Source organism: Lissotriton helveticus, chromosome 4_1, assembly GCF_964261635.1.
Source record: "Lissotriton helveticus chromosome 4_1, aLisHel1.1, whole genome shotgun sequence".
NCBI lineage: Eukaryota > Metazoa > Chordata > Amphibia > Caudata > Salamandridae > Lissotriton > Lissotriton helveticus.
Window position 1 is genome coordinate 34,915,939 of NC_136063.1, and position 23,757 is coordinate 34,939,695.

Genomic DNA, 23,757 nt, shown 5'->3' on the forward strand with positions numbered 1-23,757 from the left:
CTTTCGGAAATATGCGTTTCTTTTTGTCCTGAGTATCCTGAGGTGGTTGGCGGATGGTATAGATCTCCAAGCCCGTTCCGATGTTCTGAGCGAACGCCTGTCTTCGTTGAGTGTATCGTTGTACCAAGGTTTTGAGTCTTTCAAAGACACTCTTTTTAGTTGCAGAGGAGCTACCTCTTCTATTATCGATTTCATGGTCGATAGGTAGTGGTTGATGAGATCGTGTACTTTGGAAGATCCTACGGGAGGCAGCAGTAGGTTGGAGCAGGAAGAGGGCAGGGTGTTGGGGTTAAGTTTTTTCAGATCTCTTTTCCACACTTTCGGTCTTGTGGATTGCACTGAATTTAGTTTCACCTTTTCCTTAATGGAGAAAGTGATGATATGATGGTCTGACCAGTCGCAGGGTTGGATCGCCTCTAGCTGAATGGATTCCATTTTAGAGATTAGTAAGTCCAGGATAGCGCCTTTGTCGTGTGTTGGGATGTTGCAGAATTACGTTAAGTCCAGGTCAATAAGGAAGTTCTTGAGACTATTTACTGCTGTATCATTAGGATCGTCCCAGTGGAGATTGAAATCTCCAAGGAATATTTGGGTATTTTGTCGTCCCATGTTTGAAGATACCATGCCCATGAAGTGTTCAATGCAGGTGAGGTTTTCGCCTGGTGGGTGATAGATGATGTGCAGAGAACAGACAGGTTTGCCATTGCTAGTGATGTTGAGGCACATGTATTCGCAAGACTGGACAGAAGGGGAAATGGCACTATTTGCTGAAATACTCATACGATGTATGCAGGCTATACCTCCCCCGGACTTATTAGCTCTGTCTCTATCTAATCTGATGATGTTGTAATTAGGAGGGACTAAAATGTCAATGATTGGTGTGGAGGATTCTTTTAGCCAGGTTTCTGTTAGGATTATCAGGTCTGGCTCATGTGTGAGGATTCAGCTATGTCCACTGCATGTCTGGCGGCCGATCTAGAAGTATACATTTGAGTTTGGGCTTACTGGCAGATGGAGAAGGTATCTGAGTAATAGGGATTCTTCTGAGGTTGTTGCTTGTGACGCCTCTAGTGTTTGGTTTACTGGTCCTATGGGGATTGGAGGTGATAGTAGGAATCAGCAATGATGCAGGTGAGGTGGGCTTCATGGGAGCGACAACGTATGAGTTCACCAAGGAGAGTACATCGCTCTCTGAGAGCGGGTTAGTGCTTCTGATTGGCCGAGATGATTTGTTGTAGGAGGGGACTGAGGGCCAGTTGGAATGATAGGGATTCGAGTTTGATGTAGGAGGGATTCTGGGCCCGCTAGATTTGGGGAGTCTTGTTGCTCTAGTACCCCAAGTTTGTTTCGAGAAACGGTCCTTGAGTGCTTGGAGTTCTTCTTTGATTTGATTCAATGAGATTATGATCTCATCAATTCTGTCGTTTTGTACAGGCGGGCGTGAAGTAAATGGCTGTGTTGTGGGTGTGGATAAGGGTGCAAGCAGTGGAGTCTGGCTTGGTGTAGGGGTTGTTGTGTGTGTGAGTGTGGATAGGAGGGGTGCAGCTGGTGGGGGTGTGAGTGTTGGGGGGCTGTGGGAGTGGGTACGAGTGGGGAATGGGGCTGTGTTAAGGGTGTAGAAGTAGGCTATGGGGGCCAGCCTGGAGTGTGGTTAGGGGCCACTGTATGTGGTGGCGGTAAGGGTGTTGCAGGAGTGTGTGAGTGTGTTAGGAGGGCTGTGGGGGAGGGTGGCAGGACTGCTGGGGCGGGAAGAGTAGTGGATGAGGGTGGGTGGCTAGTGGGAATGGCTGGTCGGGAAGTGGGTATGGGCGTGTAGGTAGCTTCATTTGTGTTGGGTTGGGGGTTCGGTGCGGTGGGTTGATGTGTGTTGACATTGGCGGAAGTAGGGGGAGTATCAGATAGGTCACATGCAGGTAGAGGTCGGGAAGGAGTAGCGCTGTTGTTGGTAGGGATAAGGTGGGTGGTAGAGGAGGGTATGGTATGAGTGGTCAGTAGGGGATTAGACACTTGCTCTTTAATGAGTGGGAAGATGTTGTGTAAGAGGCTTAGATTACGATCTGTAGATTGCATGAGGATGGTTCCATTATTATAGATGGTGACCGTTGCAGTCGCTTGGAAGACTTGGGAGGGGGCGATGTTGATAACTAGACCATGTGGGATTTTTCTGGTTGTGGATCGTGTAAATAGAGTTAGAAAAGCATTTCTACATTGCGCTCTTCGTTTGGTATGGAAAATAATATCATTAGTTGTGTGACCCTTGTGAATTGAGAGATAGGGGTCCGCTATGGGTGTTTCAGGATGAAGTTTTATAAGATTGTGTTTGAAGCGTTTGGCTGCGTTCTTGGAGAGTTTGGAGGGGTAGTTGATGGTGTAGGTGCGTGTGCCTGTGAGCTCCATCATAAGCACTGAATAGATGGTGGAGAAGTGTGTGTGGGTTTCTGTTAGCAGTCTGTGTAATAATGTGTAGGGATGGGCTGGGGGAGGTGGAGTCAGGTAAAGGGAGGAGGGTGGAGAGAAAGGATGGTGTAAACTAGATTAGAGGCTGGTGCTAATCTGGGAAAGGGGGTGTAATAGTGGAATAATAGATGGAATATAAGATCTGTTGGTTAAATAAGAGCTAACAGTCCATGCGGGACTCAGGATCAAGTAGGCAATAGGGTCAGCAGACAGACAGAATGGGTGGTGGATAGAAAGGTCAATAGGTGAAACGTTGGTAAAAGGCGTTGCGTGGACAATCTGACCTGTTTTAGCAGGGTAGTAGATTCGGCTGACATAAGGTGCGTGTTATATCCTTGTGGTGGTGCTCTTCTAAGATGGCCACCTCATTCGTGCAGGCTTCCTCATCGGCAGTATTGTCCTATTTCTTTTTCCATAGATCAGGTCTGATGTTTGTAGTCCTGCTTTAGTCTCTAAGCCTTTGTCCTACTTCAGTTGTTGTGCTTGGTGTTTGATCGAGCAGGGAAGGTATCGGTCTGAGACCGGATTGATCGGGGGGGGGGGGTCACTCACCCTTGTAGTTGGGCTGTAACAGCCATTTTGTCCGTCTTTTGCCTCAAATCTCGAAGTCAGACATTTTGAAGTACCAAATGTCTCAGGAAAGAGGAGCAAGAGATTTGGATAATTCCATGTCCTCAAAGGGCACAGAGAAATTGTGCACACTGTGTGCAAAACTGTGTCCATAACACTGTCATCACTGCTTGATTGAAAGGGTGATATTGGGCTGTGGGCTCCATAAGGGATCCATTCTTTCTAAATCATGGTGTTGTGCCGGTTCGTTGCATCTCAGTTTGGAACTCGCGCAGCTCGATATCCGATCAGGGCGGGGGGCGGGGCTAACTGGCTGCAAACACTCACGATAATGCAAGTACAATTGTCCGCCTGACTCCGCTCCAATGTGTATGGTCGCGTCCCTCGCAGCTCCTACGGGACTGCCCATATGCGACAGCGCATGCAGCACCCTAGGCTGTCCAGACACGAGCAGTAGGCTCGTCAAAGCAGCGCGTGTAGTGCTCGAGGCATGGGCCGCCCCTGCGTACTTTGCCACTGCCGGTCTCGCTCACCCTTAAAAGTGCAGCTGCGAGGGGGAGATACAGGTCCTGCCGCATCCGTTCAATTGGCGAGCTCTTCAGCCCACATCGCGTGCCAGCGTGGCTCTAACAACGCTCCGCTCTCCTTACCGATCGTCCTACCTGACAGGTGACATTCATCACCGTACTCACTTTGGTGACGGGTCAGGGAAAACATTGGATCATGTGACAGTTTCAGACCGCACCAATGCGTCACTTTTGTGCCTACAGATACTTCAGAAATACTGACGTATCTGTAACTCCTTGCGACATGATGCGTCATACTGTAAATATGACGCATCATTGGTGTCTCAAGGAGGGCGCAATGAAAAGTGACGCATCACTGTTTTCACGCAGCGATGCGTCACTTTTCATAAATGAGGCCCCTAGTGTTTTCCTTTACATTGCTGATCACTTGATGACTCGCTAGACATTGGGGGTAGCAAAAACAAGCTGCAGTACAATTCATGCATCCAGGCAGTGAACGGGTAGCAAAGGTAGAGCGTTGTTTCAAATATACACTTGAGTTCCCAGATTACAGGAGCAGGACTTTAAAAACCCCAATACAAAGTGTCAAATGCTTGCGAACATGAGAATGAGTAAACATGAGATTGAGCAGACATGATGGTGGTGCTAGCTGTGTCTCATAAGTACTGTTGTTGTACCGTGATGTGTGACAGTAGCTCTAACTGGATGTAGCGTTGAGGTGGCAAATGCTTAGGCGACTGCATGAGCCGTGTCCCAATGCATGATGTTGGCAGGAACTGTGTCTAGCTTGTTCAGCTGACATAGCACACAGTAAGAGTATAACAGGAGTTGGGTGTTATGTTGAGGTGCCAAATGCTTGGCAACCTCTATAGGTTTGAGCCATGTTTTGCACATGTAGCTGGGGTTTGTGTTTAATGAGTGCTCTTTGTATGTCCTAGATGTTCTGCTCCTTAAAATGGTGCAGATGTAGGGTTTATCTGTGGGAGAGATGCACAAGGGGAGGCAGTGCTAGTCCAAGGCTCACAAGAACAAACAACAGTCATCTGTCTAAGCTTTGGACATCAAACAAGTAAGCATCCTGTCACAGTCTGCCCTCCACCCTAAATTTTGGTGCAGTGAAAACAAGGAAACCGATGTGGGGAACCAACCTGCCCAACAGAGGTGCCTGAACCTCCTACCCTCTGGAGCTGCAGTTTCTATGTCCGACATGGCCGCAGTGAGCATCCGGGTGAGCTTTGCAGGTGGATGGCTGATATTAAAATCCATATGCATGACGTATAGGGACTTGGATCAAGTGTCTTTCTATGACCCAGACTGGCCCACACAACTTGCATAGGGTTTCTCCACCCCTAATAAAATGGGGTGACGCGTTTGCTAATATAACTCATTGAACTCGAAAAGTGGCAGCGCAATTACTTTTCCCAGCTACCTTCGTGAGTATCTGTTAATAGCTGCACTCCTGAGACCTCCTTTAGGGTGACCAACCGTCCGTAAATTTCACGGACCGTCCGTAATATGGACCTCACGTCTGTTGTCCGTGAGGATCCTTTTTACGGATGCCTTTTGTCCGTAATTTTGGGTATTGCAGGGAACAGCACTGTTCCTTGTATGAAGCCTCAGCCCCTGATGGGGCCGCCTCGCACTCCTCCTCGGAGCACAAGTAGCACCCACCCGCCCATTGTCATTCTGTATGCGGCTGATTGCCACATACAGAATGACAATTGGCCAGTTTGGAGTGTTACTTACTGCATGAGGTGGCCTCCTCCTGCCATGGGCTTGGGGAGATGGAAGGAATATGCAAACGCACCAATGCTGCTACTATTCCAGTTCATGAAAAAAACCTAGTGAAACAAGTTGAAAAGAAGGGGCTAGAGTTCTTTCAGTCTCATCACTTTAGAAAAGTGCAATTTCGATATTATATTCAACGAAGCCATGGTTGCTGCATTTTTATTTTATGCAACTAACAACCATTGACAAAGTCAATAGTTCTGGCTTGTTGTAGGTGTAACGTTACTTGTGTTATATATCTGGATACATTGACAGAAGAGGCAAAATACCAGTTGGGCGGTACACTGTGCTAAGCAGAGATTTTTTGCTACATCAAACACCCCCATTTGAGAGCCCTCCCCTTTCATCCTGCTTAAAGCCCTGGAAACAACACCATGTCACAGTCACCTCATCGCATGGCACTGTGCATCATGTATGACTCATGCCTTCTACTTTTTCAGATTGCCTATGTGCAGGGGTGTAGTGAATCCTCCCCCCCACCCCACTCTTTGCTTTATGAACTAACACAAGGGTGGAATTCTTGATGAGCCTCTTCTGTGTGCATCTCTGCAGCCAAAGGCTCAGCTCATAATTATTATAAAAAGTTGGGCGAGTGAGTAAGTGAAGGGATGGGTGGATGGCTGGATGGATTAGTGAATGGGTAAATGGATGAATGAAAGGGTGAATACATGGATAATGAGCAAACGGATGGATTGATGAGTGAAAGGGTGGATGATTGGTGAGTGAATGGGTTGATGGATGAGAGAAAAGGTAAAAGGGTGCATGGATAGGTGAAAAGATGATAGATGAGTGAAAGACTGGATGATGGGCGAGTGAATGGGTGGATGTGAGAGAAAAGGTAAATAGATGGATGTTTGGGTGGAAGGGTACAAGGATGGGTAAAAGGGTGGATGGATGAGTGAAAGGATGGATAGATGAGTTAAAGGGTGGATGATGGGTGAGTGAATGGGTGGATGGATGTTTGAAATGATGAATGAGTGATAGGGTCAAAGGATGGATTCATGAGTGGATGAGTAGAAGGATGGGTGGATGGATGGAAGGAAGGGTGGCTAAGTGAAAGGGTCAATGGAGAGAGAAAGGGAGGATGGATGGATGACTGAAAAGGTGACTAGGTGGAAGGATGAATGACTAGGTGGATGGATGAGTAAGTGAAAGGATGGGTGAAAGGGTAAATGGCTGGATGGATGAGTGGATAAGTGGCTGGATGGATGAGTGGATGATTGGGTGGAAGAGTGAATGGATGAGTATATGGATGTATAGGGTGAAAGGGTGGATGGATGAGTGAAATGATGGACGGAAGGATACATGATGGATAGGTTTGCAAATGGATGAATATGTTTGGATGTAGATGGGATTACTTATATACTATTACGCAACCTCCTTGTGTCTGTGAAACGTACCTTTTGTACTGAAGTTTTTTCCTGAATATTGACCTCCTGTCCTGAATTTTTGTCCTGAATTTTGACCCTTTGTCCTGTATTTTTACTCTCACTGTCCTGAATTTGCACCCATGCCAGTTGGTCACCCTAACCTCCTTACTGAGACCCATCAACACCAGAATTTAGTTGAGGTTTCTTGCTTGGCATTCTAGGCAGTGCTTTAAATGAGCCGGTACTCACCGGAACTGAGTACCGGCACTTGTGAATTTTCGGGCCCTCAGTACCGGCACTTCTCATTAGGCAACGGAGAGTACCGGTACCCTAATAGTTGGCACTGCAGGCTCCGGTTGTTTATTTCCTCTAACACAGGTTAGATGCCAGTCTGCCTCTCAGGAACTCGTTAGGGCGGCAAGCCTCCTGCAGTCGCTGCTGGAGATTTCAGCAGCGTCCACGTGAATGGTCCCAGACTGCAGGGTCTAAGAGGGCTTGCCGTGCGTCACGCTGTGCTCAACAGTGCAGGTGTTTCCGAGGTCGATAATTGGCTTAAGTGACTAAAACCCACAGCAAAACTAAGGCTGCAGAGCCAGTACTTTGCATTACTTTAACTGGAACTGAACATGCAATTAAGGCAGTTTCCTTTAAGATCCTGGCAATTGTTTAAAATGTATCTAAACAACTGTCTGGCTATCCATCGGGTGTGAGGACAGTTAAATGCATTAATCGTTAAGAAGGGCAGCAACCAGCGAGGGAGGTGAAAGTGTGGGAGATCATGTAAAATGTAAATGTAAATGTATAGGCATTTATATAGCGCGCTACTTACCCGGAGGGTCCCAAGGCGCTTCGACCGCTGCAAAACCCTTCCTGGCTTCCCTGAGAGATGGTCCCTTAATGGGTATCTCCAGGGTGAGACCAGGCATCCCCGGCGGTCTGGTGGGGCCGTTAGTGAAGATGAGGCCAGAAGCTTCTTCGGAGCAAATGCTTTAAAGAAATATAAGGCGTGACAGGGAGGGGTGAGAGATGCAATGGTGTGATAAGACATTTTTTAAACAAACAGAACACCCGGCGCCTCAGCCTGCTCCCAATGCCTTCAGATCCTCTTTGCAGCAGGTTTGTGGAATCAACGTGTGCAGGCTTTCATAACGAATTTAATAAGAAAAGCATGCCAGCTGCAGCCAAGGAACATTTTTGTAAAGTCATAAATCTGGTGCATTTCTAGACTTTAATTTTCCAGACGGCAAATTTAGGGGATGAGTACGGCATGTAGAAGAGAACAGGAGACTTGTGTGTGTCTGTTTTCTGTGAGAGAAAAGGGAGAGAATCAAGACACTCAGTAGATTTTAGAGGGAATGTGTAGAATGTTTGTGTACGTCTGCTGGTTTCTGTGTATGTGTGCGTGCGTGGGTGAGTGCACGTGCGCGCACTCTTAAGTGTATCTAGTATTGTGCCAAACACCAACAAATAACAGTTTGGCATTAAGAAGCAGCAAATATTACAAAGCATGGAACTGTTCACATATCATCCAATTTGAGTTTCATTTTGTGTAATGAGTTAACCTGTTTCGTTTATATAAACACATTTCTCATGTGTTGTTCATAGTTGCTGCAATTGATATGGAAGTCATTATGTATCATCATATGTCGCCATAAGCCCTGCCCCTAGCCACGCCCATTAGCCACTCCTCTAGCTCACATTAATGAGTACCTGCACTGATTATTTTCCATTTAAAGCACTGATTCTAGGTCTTTAGACTCCTGAATTTGCATTAGAAATGGTTGAATGGATATTTTATTTACAGGTTAAAGGTCTATATAAATGCATTTGTGGTAAAGAAGGATGAAGACCATGCCGAGCAGGTAAGGAACACTTTCTTTATTTGATGGAGAAGCATGCAAAACAGACACTTCCCAGCTGGTCGATGGATCAACTGACCATACAAGGAATGTTCCGGTTTGATGGCCGGGCGGCTGGCGCAAGTTTGTAAGTATCACAGACAGTGCCAGACTCATCGTTTTCTAGTTTTGACCTTGTCACTGATGCTAGTGTTAGCGGGCAGCTGTGACTTTCAAGTGTGTACCTCATCTGCCTGTCAAGCTGTCTTGCCCACATTTAGTACCGGGTACATGCTGTTTTATCGCATGTAGTTTGCATAGACGATCGGGACTAGTTCACACTGAGCTTGTCCTTTTCACCACAGCAATAACTGCATTGCAGGAGGACGACAGTGTTGAACGCGCCAGAGAGCCCTGTGATTGCTCTGCTGTGTCTCTCACGGCTGGCCTCCAGAAACGGAATCACCAGCCAGAGCCAGTTAACTCACTCTCTGTAGTAAGCTGTAGTTCGGAGGTGAGTGCTCGGTGGCAGCTATATAAGCTATATAAATATTCCATTGCCACCAGTTGAACCCGTACTACTAAGGTCCTAATGGAAGCAGCCGCTTTGAAAGTCAGCAGTATAGTATTATATTGATATAGCTCTCCCTACCAAGTGTACCTCCCTGAACCCGCGGCGCCGGTATATAGCAGTGCAGCTGACTTGCTGTGGCTGCTGTTAATAAATACAATTAATGCTTTCTCAGCTGCCAGTGCCCTCTGCCTTTAGTTTACTGTGTCGGAGAACTGTGCGACCACGCTGTCTTACTCCGTTCTGCTCAGTTTTCAGTTGCATGCCATTAATGTACTTTAGTTCAGTGACTTTGTACAGTTTCTAGTTGCTCAAATAGATGTAATCTTATGTTTCCCTTGCCTTCATTACGTGACTTTGGTCTCATAATGACACTTAAATTATAAAAATGTCACGCACAGCAATTTGAAACCTTGGCAGCTGTGGTTCACGCTGTTCAAGTAGGAGTAGTGTTCACCACTGGATCTTGAAAGCGCATGCGTGCAACCACACACATGCGCACTAAACGGCCAGGAGTGTGGGGAGCTTAAAAATACACGCAGCCAAGACATGGGGTTTCCACGCATGCGCATAAATTTGCGCATGCGTGGAAACGCGGGGGTGTAAAGACAGATGGGGTGGGTCTATTGATAGTACACCGGCACATGGGAGTGCATACCTCTGTAAATAGCGATAACAACATGAATGGTTGTCCTGGAGGTAATGGAGGGAGAGGGCGGCCGCCGCTCTCCTCAGTACACTCCTGTATCCAAGGTTGGGGATTGTGTGAGTGCCGTACCGGAATAGGTATAGGGCTTGCTCCTGAAAGTGAAGTAAGTGAGCGGATAAGTCTCCTAAAATAATAAGAGTAAACTGGACAGATAGGGGCCGTGCACGGGCTGGGATTAGGCCTTACCTTAGGGTTGCGTGATGGCTGGAATCAGGAGACAGCAGCGATGTGCCGTTAGGTTCCTGGCGTGATAGCAGGTACTCGAGAGTGTTCAGAGAGCACTGATTCAAGTAGGGCTAAACAGGGCGCCATTTTGGATGAGTCACATGGTCAGGAAAAGAGAGGAAGGACTATCGTGCACTCGATGTGTACTGGGGCAGCCATATTGGAATGGTGTGAATAAGTGAAGGGTCATGAAGCAGGAGTGATACTGGTGAAGTGCCTGACACGTGATTTGAACTCTCATTAATGTGTCTCACATTTGGACAGTGTACCTTGATCATTACATTTAGAGAAGCAATTGCGGAAGCAATAGATATGGGAACAGTCTGGGTGACAAATAACAGAAAACCAATATACATAAATTTACAAAATTAAAAACATAATTGAAATGGTGATCTGAACTAGTGGAGACCTTCTGTTGGGCGATTTTGCCAGGAGTAAGAGTCTTAATGTTTTGAAATACTTATGGCAACATGGCACAATCTTCGTTTCGGTTCAAGCCATTTCTGATTGAGTCAAAAAGGATTATGGATTTTAGTTCCTCACGGTTCAGTATTTGCGCCATATTGCCTCCTCTTTGTGGCAATTTGAGTGCTTTCAAGACAGTCCACCGGATATCGTCTTCATTGTGGTTGGCATCCGTGAAGTGCTCCACCAGTGGAGCAACTTCTATGTTGCCCAATTCTGGTTTTCACCTTCTGCGTGGTTTGACCAATTTAAACTTTGAGACAGGGACAATGAATTAAGTAGATCACATTGCAGGTGTTACAATTAGTGAATGTATGGAAGTTAACAGTGATGTTATTGAAAGTGACACTTTTTCCTTCAATGGTGAATGGACAAACATTACAACAGCCGCATTTTACATGTCCCACCATAGGTGCTGAACCCCAGACAGAGTCGAGTGTGGTATTGGGTTCAGTATTGGGTAGGGCTGCTCTAACCAGATGGTCTTACAAATTCCTGCTCTTATGGAATGCGAACACAGGTTTTTCAATATTGAGGTTACCTGCATTGATGATTGGCCAGTGCTTTATTATCATTTTGCGGACTTGGTTAGACACTGGCGAGAAGGTGGTAATGCAAGCTATCCTTTCCAGATCAGTTTTGAGTTTTGGGGTCAGCAGGACATCGCGTGGACAGTACCTTGCCCTTTTGGAGGCGTTTCTGAGTATCCGCTTTGGGTAACCTCGATCTTTGAGTTTGGATGAAAGAATGGATGCTTCTATAAAGTAATCCTCTTTAGAGGAACAGTTGTGCCTGATTCTCAAAAATTGTGAGTAGGGGAGTGAATCTCTGAGGGCTCTCGGGTGGTTGCTGTCATAGCTCAAAAGTGTATTACGTTTTGTGTGTTTTCTATACAATCGTGTCAGCAATTTTCCCTCAGAGTGAAAGATGGTTAGGTCAAGAAAGGCAATGGAGGAATTATCTGAAGTGATGGTAAATGATAAACCAGAGCAGTTATTATTTAGCCAATGGAGAAATTGATGTAATGTACTGATGTCATGTTTCCAGATAATGAAAATATCATCGATGTAACTGAAGGACTGGGTTTTTTCTAAGACCCAGCGGTGCCAGGGGACAACACCTGAAACCTTCGTGGGTTACCTGTTCCGGCGTACAAATGACAGAGACACGGGACACTTCCTTCGGCGTCAAAGATTCGAGGTTTATTTACTGCAGGGAACACAGAAGTCACAAGAAGTACATAGCATGTAGGTTCAAGGAGACTGCTTCAAATTGTATCTGTGGATCGCTCCTTTTATACAGTTTTTCGTCATAGGACAACATGACAAACAAAAGGTTACAACCCAGTTCCCACAGTAAATTTCATAGGGGGTCAGGGCCCGGAACATAATTACAGTAGCATTGCCGGTTCCCAACTGTAAAAGTACATCTTCCCACCATTAGTGCATTCCATTCCGGCAGTAAACGAATCAAGGAAGAGTCAGAAACAGGTGCAGAGGAAGACAAAGATAGTCAACAGATTGAAAAGAGTGTAAGGAGGTGATATCGGAAACACGATTGCAGGGATCAAAGGAAACGTGCCTAATGAATGCACAGCTAAGACAATAGACCGGCACGGCAAGATGAGCCTCGAGCGGGGCCATCTGCCTTGCAATGTCATCCCCTTCATCATAAAGACACCCTGAAAGGAACACGTGTCTTCCGCAGGAGTTTGGGAATCCCAGGGTCACGAAGCAGACAGTGTCCGTTCGCTGGCTACTTGAGGGCAAGAAACAAAATGGATGCTGTATCTAAAATGGAACCCGTGGGTTCAGATGAAGAAACCCACGAAACAGACGAACGGTTTAGGTTAGCATAGCGAAAACGCATACACCCGCTAAACTCGTCATTTGCGGTTCATAGATACCAGACTCAACCATATTCGAGCGAGTCGAAAACACCACTTACAATTGTCACGGAACCTCAGACGCTCCTTTTACCCTCATGTAGGCAAGCACTAGTCGAAATCAGAATCGATCTCGATATTCATCAGACCATCCAGATGTTGCTGCAACATTATTCTATCCATCAGTGCTTCGTTGGTAACAGGTGGCCGTCTTATACACGTTGTAGCACAGAGGCCACATAAGGCAGGACCACACTGTACACAAAGACAACACGTGAACAGAAATGCTACAACCCCAATGATCATCAGAATTTTCCAACCCCACGTCGACATCAGGCCCCAAAACCACCCTAGTAGCGTCCAATCACCTACGTCCACGTGCATGGACTCAGAGATCTTATGCAACTTTGAGATGGATTGATAGACAGTTGGAGCGTTATCAGGAATGAAAATGCAGCAACTCGAATGGATCACCTTACATACTCCACCTCTATCTGCAAGGACAACGTCTAAAACCATACGGTTTTGTAACGTCATAAGCCTGTCAGCCTGAAGCTCTTCTGTGATGTTACCAAGGGCACTTGCAGTGATATTAGCGGTCGATTCCACCACTCGAGTCAATTGTCTCAGGTTCCTACTATTGATCATAGGTCCCCAAAACGGCAAGAAACCCTTAAAGAAGTCTCCTGCTTCTTGACCGGCAGTGTCCTCTTCGCTAATCACACCTCTCACAACTCAGGTCTTGTAATAATCCGACCCAACAGTGAAGGTCGGCGGCAACAGATTCGCAATATAACAGGTGCCTGAGAAGTCACGAGGCAACCATGTATATGCGCGGTCGTAACAGACAAAATATGTACTCTTGGCAGTCAAAAGAACAGGGGAAGAGGCCGTCGGCAAAACATACGTTTCGGTACAGGCACTCCTCCCGAGCTGAGCTCGCGGGCTTCGGCCAAGGCCTTTCAGACAGAAATTACCGAGATGGGGTGCGATCCAGATCGGAGACGAGCTTTTAAGCTGCCGATCACCCACTGACATGCTGTACTCAGCCTCACTCAGATCTCTGTATGCTTGCACCTCTTCCTCTGGGATAAGCGATGCGTCGAAGATATCCCTATCTAAATCGGCAATCGCTCTTGCCAAAGGCTTGTGGTACGGGCCAGGACCATGATCTGCATTGCGTGGCTCTCGATGGGGGTAGAAATCTAGTGCGCTACGAAACATTGTTTGGAATGCTCGAGCTGAACCCTGGGAACTGTAAGGAAGGACCAAGTACGGAATTCCCCTATCGGTGGTATGTGGCATTAAACCACACACCCAGCAGTTGGTTGTATTCATCACCAACTGGTGTTAATGAAGGAGCTGAACGAAGGAATTGTTCATGAATTCCGCACGTCTAACCTGCTCGTGTTGGGGTAAGATGTGAAAAGAATGAGGAGAAACAGTGGAAGTAGGTTTTGGTTCAGAGGAAAGGGTAGGTGAAGCAGAAGGCAATAATGATTGTATTGCATAGTATACTCCACCCACCAGTAACAAGGAAACAGTTAGGAACAGTAGGAACACCTGAAACATAAAGCATTTGGTACATACAACCCTATGCAGTTCGGATTTTTGCGCTTGAGTCTTCTCCACTTCCGACAACTTTGAGAAAACCATCCTCTAAAACCGTCCGCAACGTTCTTGACGCACTTCGTTCTGTGTAGCAATTGTCAATCCCCAGGAGTTCCTAGGAGTCGACGGCCTCCAACCTAATGTCAGGACCTACTAAACAGAAGGAAGTACCCGCACGGCCCTACGGTCAACCCGGATGTAAGGTTTTTTTAATCAAACAATATATACAAAATCTCCTAGCTGTGGAAAAACACACACGTGGAAAATAACTCAGAATGTAAACAGAAAACACAATTATTCAAAATGTTCAAGATGATAATGGGAGTAACGTGGATTTCAAAAAGGAAAAAGCAAAAATAATTTATTAGTCTCTGGTATTGGAACGAAGAAAGTATCTGCATCTTCCAGGACGAGTCTGCTCTTCAAACAATTGATCGGATTGTGGAACAGAGTCCTGTCGGTCAGACGATAGTTCAGATCTTGAATTCTCCAATGGCAAAGGTTCAACGAAGTTATCTGGCTGCACTGAAGTATCTCCCACAGGCTGAGCGTCACTGAACGGCACAAAGTTCGGCAAAGCTTCTGTTTCTGATGCGGCAATGCCAGTCCTCACCCACGAGTCCGCTGGTAAAGGTATTGGTACCTTTTTGGTGTGGGTGGCGTGCACCCAATGCTTGCGGCCCTCCAAACGAACAGCAGCTCTCGTGGCGAGTAGCACCTGGAAGGGTCCCACAAACCTCGGCTCGAGGTTTCGCTTCCGGCCATAGTTTCTGGTCACCACCCAGTCTCCCGGTTGGAGCTGGTGGCCAGGACCCTCAGTCTGTGCCGGCAGTGCTTCAAAGACCTGTTGATGAATTAACCTCAGTTTAGCAGTCAGATCATGAAGATAATCAATTAGCATTGGATATTCAAGATTTGCGAATGACCTGGGTCTAGGAACCCCCCAAATATTTGCAGGACGGCCGAACACAATCTCATATGGGCTGAGCCCTACTCGAGAGTGTACAGTCGCCCTAGTTGACAGAAGAGCCAGAGGCAAAGCGTCGGGCCACGACAGACCAGTCGTAGCCTGAATCTTTGCGAGTTTTAGTTTTAGAGTACCATTGTACCCCTCAACCAAACCTGCTGACTGGGGATGATTGGCGCTGTGGAATTTTTGTGTAATTCCAAGGCCCTTACAAACACTCTTCATCACACTCCCCACAAACTCACTTCCGTTATCAGACCATACAATCCGTGGCATTCCATACCGAGGAAAGTATTCCTTCAGTAAGACTTTCGCTGTGGACAGGGCAGTATTGTCTTTGAGAGGATAGGCTTCAATCCATCAGGAGAATGCGCAAACCACAACTAAAACATATTTCAGGTTATTACATCGTTCCATATGGATGAAGTCCAGTTGGATTACCTCAAAGGGACATGTAGGAGGAGCAAAGTGGCCAGGGGGTGTAGGAGTGCCCTTGCCAGGATTGTACATCATACATACCATGCAATTCTTGACCAATCTCTCAGCACACTTAGCGATACCATCATTCTTCCATACAGGGGACAACAACTTGCAGATACCTTTCGCGCTAATATGCGACAAACCGTGCGCCATAGTCACAACAGCTAGCACATATGCATCCGGCAACATCCATCTTTGACTCTCCGACAAATCAATCCAACATCCATTCGCATCCAACTTTCCTGTGCTCTCCTTCCACTTGGTCTTTTCAGTTTTGGTGGCCTCAATCTGAATCGCTTTCACACTTTCAACAGTATCCTCACGCATACCAGTTTCTGCAGGCCACCTTACCGAACTCGTCACATACATTCTGGTTGCAAGGTTTCTAGCAGTCTCCTTAGCAATCTCATCTGCAAACGCATTGCCACGACCAACATCATCCGTCACCTTACGGTGCGCACTGCATTTAATAATCGCCACCTGCTTGGGCAATGTAAGTGCGTCTAAAAGATCATTTACAAGCTGTCCGTGTTGGATCTTCGTGCCATGCAATGTCATAAAGCCTCTCTCTCGCCATAATCGTCCAAAACTATGAGCGACGCCAAAGGCATATTGGCTGTCGGTAAACACATTCACCCGCTTTCCTTTCGACAAAACACACGCTCTCGTTAATGCAATTAATTCTGCAGCCTGTGCAGAATTCTGACTCAATCTCGCAGTTTCCACAACCGTACTCAACGTTACCACAGCATACGCAGTCGTCACATCACCATTCGGCAACTTAAAACACGAACCGTCCACATACAAAGTACCATCAGGATCTTCCAATGGAGTGTTTTTTAGGTCAACACGACCCTTTGTTTCTTCCTCAGTTCGCAAATAACAATCATGTGGTGGTACCTCGTCTGATTCCCTATTGGTTGGCAACAAAGTCGCCGGATTTAGGACATTGCAGCGCTTTATTTGAATGTGACTTGACAAAAGCGTCAACTCATAACCAGACAACCTTGCGCTTGTCAAATGTTGGGTTTTCGTACGATTCAAGAGAGTGCCAACTGCATGCGGAACCATCACCGTAAGCATATTATCCATGACCAATCCTGCAGATTGTCGGATGGATACCGCAGCTGCCGCTGTCGCTCTTAGACAACTCGGCAATGCTCTAGCTACTGGGTCCAAGGTCGAGGAAAAATACGCACATGGACGCTGCTTACCACCAAATTGCTGCGTCAAAACACTCAACGCACAACCTTCCCTCTCGTGAACGTATAGTGTAAACGGCTTACTGTAGTCAGGAGTACCTAACACAGGGGCCGAACACAACGCATCACGCAATTCAGAAAAACTCTTCTGACATTCTTCCGTCCATGGCAAAGGAGTTGGAACATCCTTGCACGTGAGGGCTACCAATGGTTTTGCTAGCAATGAAAAATTTGGAATCCATTGCCTGCAGTATGACGTGATACCTAGAAAGGCACGCACATCTCTCTGAGTTGTTGGCACAGTCATTCGAGCGATCGCTGCAATTCTCTCTGGGGTCAACCTTCTTCCCTCCTTTGACAATAAGTGACCTAGATAGGTTACTTCTTGGCAACAATATTTCAGTTTAGAAGGTGACACCTTGTGATGCAAGTCACAGAGATGCTGTAACAGAGACACCGTAGCAGTTTTTCAAATCTCTCGTGTGTCCGCAGCCACCAATAAGTCATCAACGTATTGGATCAAGGCCGCACCAGCCGGTAACACAAACGCATCAAGTTGACTCTTCAGGGCTTGGCTGTATATCGATGGACTCTCACAGTAGCCCTGAGGAGCGCGTTTAAACCTAAAGCTGCGGCCACCTAAAGAGAAACCGAATAGGTCCCTGCTTTCCTCAGCAATCGGAATGCTAAAGAAAGCATTCTTTAGATCGATCACTGAGAACCAAGAAGCAGATGCTGGAATCAGAGTCAGTAAAGCCGTAATGTCAGGCACCACAGGGAACTGAGGAACCACAATTTTGTTCACCTCCCGTAAATCAATGACAAAACGATAAACAGGAGGCTTAGTCGGATCAGTGCGTTTCAGAATAGGTAACACAGGACTATTACACACGTTTCCCCGAGTCTCCTCAATAACATCTTTCTCGATCAAGTCATAGATGATCGCTAACAACGCTCGCTCACCATCAAGGGAGATACGATACTGGGGAATACGTGGTAATCGCACATTGGATTTCAATTGGACAACATAAGGGGAGATGTCAAGCAGGCCCACGTCATTGGGACCCGTTGCCCACAAAGATACAGGAAGAGAACTCAATTCCGGGGGGGAGCTTATCAATTGATAAGTACATAGGAGAGATTACTCTCTCACCCAATGTAAGCTTTACTCCCACAGGAGAACAATACAAAGTCGCATACAAACGTTTCAGCAAATCCAGGCCCAGAAGATTTTCACCACAACCAGTAGTCAAAATCAAAGGACCTTTCAGCTCACAAGGCCCAATTGTAAGGGGCAAAGGGCGAGAAACCGGATTGCTAACAGGGGCGCCAGAGAATCCAACGGAAACATTTGTTAAGCCAGACAAAGGTGCGCCAGGGAGTTTCGAATGCATGATGGAACTTTTCGCTGCACCAGTGTCCAATAGAAAAGGCTCAACTACGCCCGATGTAGCAACTGCGACGTAAGGCCCTCTCTGATCAACCGGAACTGATACTACTCCCTCTCTTTGTCTGTGGCTGTCCTAGTAATTACCGTCATCAGTACCCTGCTCGATATAAAAATCGTCCACATTGTACTGTGCGGATCTACCTGACGATGACCCACGCTGATCAAAACAATTATTGGAATCCGAGGAATTGTTAGAACGCTCATTTTGATTCTGAGTAACACCACGACCTCTACCTCGTGAAGTCTGTTGAGGACCACTACGACCTCCTCTAGATGAAGTACCGTTATTCCGATCGCGCAAAACCGGACAATCAAATTTCAGATGACCCTCACCTCTACAATAGGCACATTGATTGTATCCAAGCATAGATCTCTGCGAAGAAGAATCATTCCGCAACTGCGACCTAGCGGACTGCGATTGTGATCTATTCCGCTGTTGAGAATCATTTTGATTTGAGCGCGGAGGATACGCTTGTTGTAACAGAACTTTCGTTTTGAGTTCTTTCGTCTTTTTATCTTCACGATCATTTTCCTCCTTCTCTCTATTATCATAATATTGAGCCGTGGCCAATATCTGAGCAGAGGTAGAAACAGCCCACGAACTCTCTGAATTTTTTAATTTGTTGCTAAGTTCAGGCAACAAATTCGATACAAATTTATCCACAAACAACCTCTGACCTCCCTCAGTGCTCATATCTTGACCACTGTGATCGATGAATGCCTCCTCAAATCTCGTAAAGAAATCGGAGACACTCTCGTCCTTCTTCTGTTTACAGGCAGACAGTTTATCCCAGTTAACTTTCATTGCTGGCATAAGTGTCTTCATCAATGTTATTATTCTTTGAGGCAAGGCCGTAATTAACTGCTCAGGCTTAGCCCCACCAACCTGCAAACCATCAGCCGCTGTAAGCGCAGCCCAATCACCACCTAATTCAGCTGCATGATCTTCTTGACGTATCTTCGCCCATACTGGTTGCGGTACGACATTACCGAACAACATGTCGATGTCGGCAAGATTCATGATCGTAGCATCCACTAGTTGGGACAATTCTTTATAGTACCCTGCAGGATTTTTGCGAGGGTCAGGCAAAGTTTGCTTAACCTGCAAAACTTCCGATCGTTTCCATGGTAGGTGTATCCAAACTCTCTGGAAGTGTGGCAAGATCGGAGGGTTAGCACCAGGGTTACCTGGCATATACACTGGTGGAACTTCACGCATGGGATACTGACCAGGCGTCGCCATCCATTCCTCGTGTTCATCTTTAAACAATGCACGAGGCATCACAGTGGGACAAAAAGATAGAAGATGCTTGACAGCACGTCGAACATTGCTACCCACAATCATACCACTCAAAAACTGAAGCTGAAGTTCAGTTACAGCGACCAGTACCTCGTTCACCGCGTCAACTGATATCTCGTCGCGTAAGAATTTGCACATTTCTTCAAACACAAATCTCTGTGTTGGCTCATTAAATTGAGAAAAATTCTCAACAACTATGCGCAGGGGATACCTAATCCAATTTTTCGCCATGTTAATTAGAGTATCACGTTCCCTACCACCAGGAAGCTGACTTCGTCGTTGGGGAGCATCGGAGTCATCAGACCCAAGAATCGATCCAAGAGGAGAGTAAAAGTTAGCAACAATATTAGGAATACGTCCCCGAACAGACGGAGAAGAGGAGAGAAGTAAAGGGGTAACAACAGGAGGACCAAAAACAGGAGCAGCAGGAGCAGTAGGAGTGGCCACAAGAGCAGAAGTAGCGGGAACAACAGCTTGAGAAGGTATAGACGGTGGAGCAGAGGGGACAGTAGCAGTAGCAGGTAGAGGAATAGGAACGAGAGGATTCGCAAGGACAGGACCAGCGACAGGCTGATTAACAGCTGCAGGAACAGCAGGTTGAGGAACAGGGGGAACCACAGGGGCTGTGGTATCCTGTGCATATGGAGGTGGCGACTTCAGTAGATAGGACAACAAAGGGTCCTCTACTGCTTCCTCTCCCTTCTTATCAGTACCCGTCGGTAAAGCGGGATAACATTTATCCACTGTCATACGTTGTAACCTATCAAAAATTTCCTTTTCCTTCTCTTCTTTGTCTCTCTGAAACTGCTCTGCATTTCTCATCGTTGTAACGATACCTTCTCTCTTATTACGTTTAAGCTGTTTGATTTCTTTCTGCTTGGCTTCTTTACGCCATAACCGAAAGGAATCAAACATGGCCGGCCTTGCTTTCTTTTGAAACAATTTAACTTCAAGATTATATAAAATCGGGGTCTCAAAACTACCATGAGGTGGCCAACTAAGGACACCGTCATCTTTAGTGTAGCGGACCCAACAATCATTGAATGTGATGGGACCCACACCATGGCGACTATATAATTCATAAATTGGAGTTCCAACTGGAGGTATCGGACATGAGTCCTCCAATCGGGAATCCGTACCACAACCTCTAAAGCAACTAAACAAAGTACTACGGCCAGGCATCGTGCACACTAACCGAGTTTCACAAACGTCAAGGGTTATTGGATTACAATGTCCCCGCAAAAGTGCAAAAACTCTCGGTTTTTGGCGACTGCAGTCGTCAAATAGAACAACTAAGAACAAAATACGAAGAACCACAAATGCAATGGAACCATGCAACAACTAAGCACCCACAACAACTAAGGATTCTGGGAGCGACCCACAAATACTTAACTCAAAGAACAATGGCGTCACCAGGAAGGCCCGTCAATCATCTCGCTGTACCAAGGTCTACGCCAGGCGCCAAAACAGGTCGACAGTCAGGGCATCAGTCCGTCGCAGCCGTCAGGAGGCTGGGATCTTCGCAGGAAAAGTCTTCGGGCCACTTGTTCCGACAACAGGATCGATGAAGCGGGGTGCACCTTCCCTCGGAGATTTCACACGAAGTTCCTCTCGATCGTCGGGCTTTGGACCGGTACTGCTGATGCCGCCCCACGTGGGGCGCCAACTGAAGGACTGGGTTTTTTCTAAGACCCAGCGGTGCCAGGGGACAACACCTGAAACCTTCGTGGGCTACCTGTTCCGGCGTACAAATGACAGAGACACGGGACACTTCCTTCAGCGTCAAAGATTCAAGGTTTATTTACTGCAGGGAACACAGAAGTCACAAGAAGTACATAGCATGTAGGTTCAAGGAGACTGCTTCAGATTGTATCTGTGGATCGCTCCTTTTATACAGTTTTTCGTCATAGGACAACATGACAAACAAAAGGTTACAACCCAGTTCCCACAGTAAATTTCATAGGGGGTCGCTTTCATGTATTCAGGGCCCGGAACATAATTACAGTAGCATTGCCGGTTCCCAACTGTAAAAGTACATCTTCCCACCATTAGTGCATTCCATTCCGGCAGTAAACGAATCAAGGAAGAGTCAGAAACAGGTGCAGAGGAAGACAAAGATAGTCAACAGATTGAAAAGAGTGTAAGGAGGTGATATCGGAAACACGATTGCAGGGATCAAAGGAGACGTGCCTAATGAATGCACAGCTAAGACAATAGACCGGCACGGCAAGATGAGCCTCGAGCGGGGCCATCTGCCTTGCAATGTCATCCCCCTCATCATAAAGACACCCTGAAAGGAACACGTGTCTTCCGCAGGAGTTTGGGAATCCGAGGGTCAGGAAGCGGACAGTGTCCGTTCGCTGGCTACTTGAGGGCAAGAAACAAAATGGATGCTGTATCCAAAATGGAACCTGTGGGTTCAGATGAAGAAACCCACGAAACAGACGAACGGTTTAGGTTAGCATAGCGAAAACGCATACACCCGCTAAACTCGTCATTTGCGGTTCATAGATACCAGACTGGACCATATTCGAGCGAGTCGAAAACACCACTTACAATTATCACGGAACCTCATATCTCCGCCATAAGGCAATGCCAGGAAAGAAAGGGTTGGTATGGCAAAGAATGGACCACCAAAATACAAATGTCCTAGTGTTCAAGGCAGTTCTCGTCTAATGATCTACAGACATCACTAGTTGTACATGAATTACAACAGACCTCTCTTCTTACAGAGATCTAGAGTAGGGGATGTCTCAGTCTGCTGCCATTATTAAAAACAGCTTAGACAAACACAAAACCCACCTTCACCTAAAATGACAACAGAAAAAGGTGAGAAAGGCGAGATGGCACCTCACGGGCGCACCACCAATAGGACCCCTGGCTGGTACTCACCAGGATGGCCCTGTTATCATCACTGGTGCCATCAAGCCGTAATGGAAACGTGTCCTAAACCCAAAGAAAAGACAGTGAGTGGTGCAGTGAACACAAATTATATGTAACAAAACGTACAACACTTAACACTTAACATATAATCCACTGTGCAAACAGGACAAAAACTTTACTAGTGTTCCTTTCTTGTTGCATACAGTACACATATAAACAATAAAAAGAAGGATGTGAATACTACCAATCGATTCATACCCTACTTACAGCTGACATGTTTCATTGCCTTGGTTTCTATCAGGCAATTTCCTCAGGGCAAACCAATTTAAGTGCCACTGCAAAGGACACTGGGCTTTGCGTGCCTTCAGTTAGCCTTGCCTCTCATACCAGCCAAGAGGAATTTAAAAGGAATACAGCCCCCATAGGTGAGCTGGGTCCAGTCTCCCTATGTTTCTGTTGCGGTGGAGAATAACTGTCCGGCGTCTTCTCAGCACTCGAACAAAGAATGGCAAAGAATGGAGCCTGTCTCTAATTGGTCCATAAACAGAAGAGCCAGGTTCGGCGCAAAAATTGCACCCATGGAGGTCCCTTTGATTTGTTGGTAAAAAAGGTTATCAAAAATGAAGACATTTCTCGTAAGGCAAAGTTCAAGAAGTTGGAGAATGAATAGTGTTGGGACCGAGTGGGGACGGGGACGTGTGTCGAGTACTTTCTGTATGACCACTAGGGCAGCTGTCTGAGGAATATTTGTGTATAGAGACTCGACGTCCATCGTGCACAGGGTATCAGATGTGGGGTCAAAGGGATAGTGCTCAATACTATTTATCATAGCCATGCTGTCCCTAACATAGCAGGCAGTGGTGGATACAAAATCCTTGATGAAAAAATCAACATAGGAGCCAAGAGGCTCCTGGATTGAGTCGCAAGCTGATATGATTGGTCGTCCAGGTGCGTTGGTGGTTTTTTAATGGACTTTAGGGAGGGTGTAGATGACCGGTGTGCATGGGGATTTGATGTTTAGAAAATGTAATTCTCTTTTTACTCAAGAAGCCAACATTGACAGCTTCAGTGGTAAGTTTGCGTATAGTTGCTTGTATATCTTTAGTTGGATTGCTGGGGAGTCTTTGATAGTGTTCAGAGTTTCCCAATTGGCGCAAGATTTCTGCCTTGTAGGTGTCTATTTCCTGAAGGATTATCCGCCGTCTTTATCAGCGCTTTTGATGATCAGGGAGTCATTGCTTTTGAGCATATTTATAGCTTGTTTCTCTTGAAGGGATATGTTGTAAGGGATAAACCTTCTTCTGTTCTCCAGGGTGGATAGATCTTTCAGTACTAGCTTCTCAAAGGTTAAGATTTCGGCCAGTTGGTGAGAAGGTGGAAGGGGGGTGGAAGGGAGTGTTGGTATTGACAATAGGAGAGGGGTGTAGTTGGAAAAAAGCATTAAGGCGAATGCGTCTAA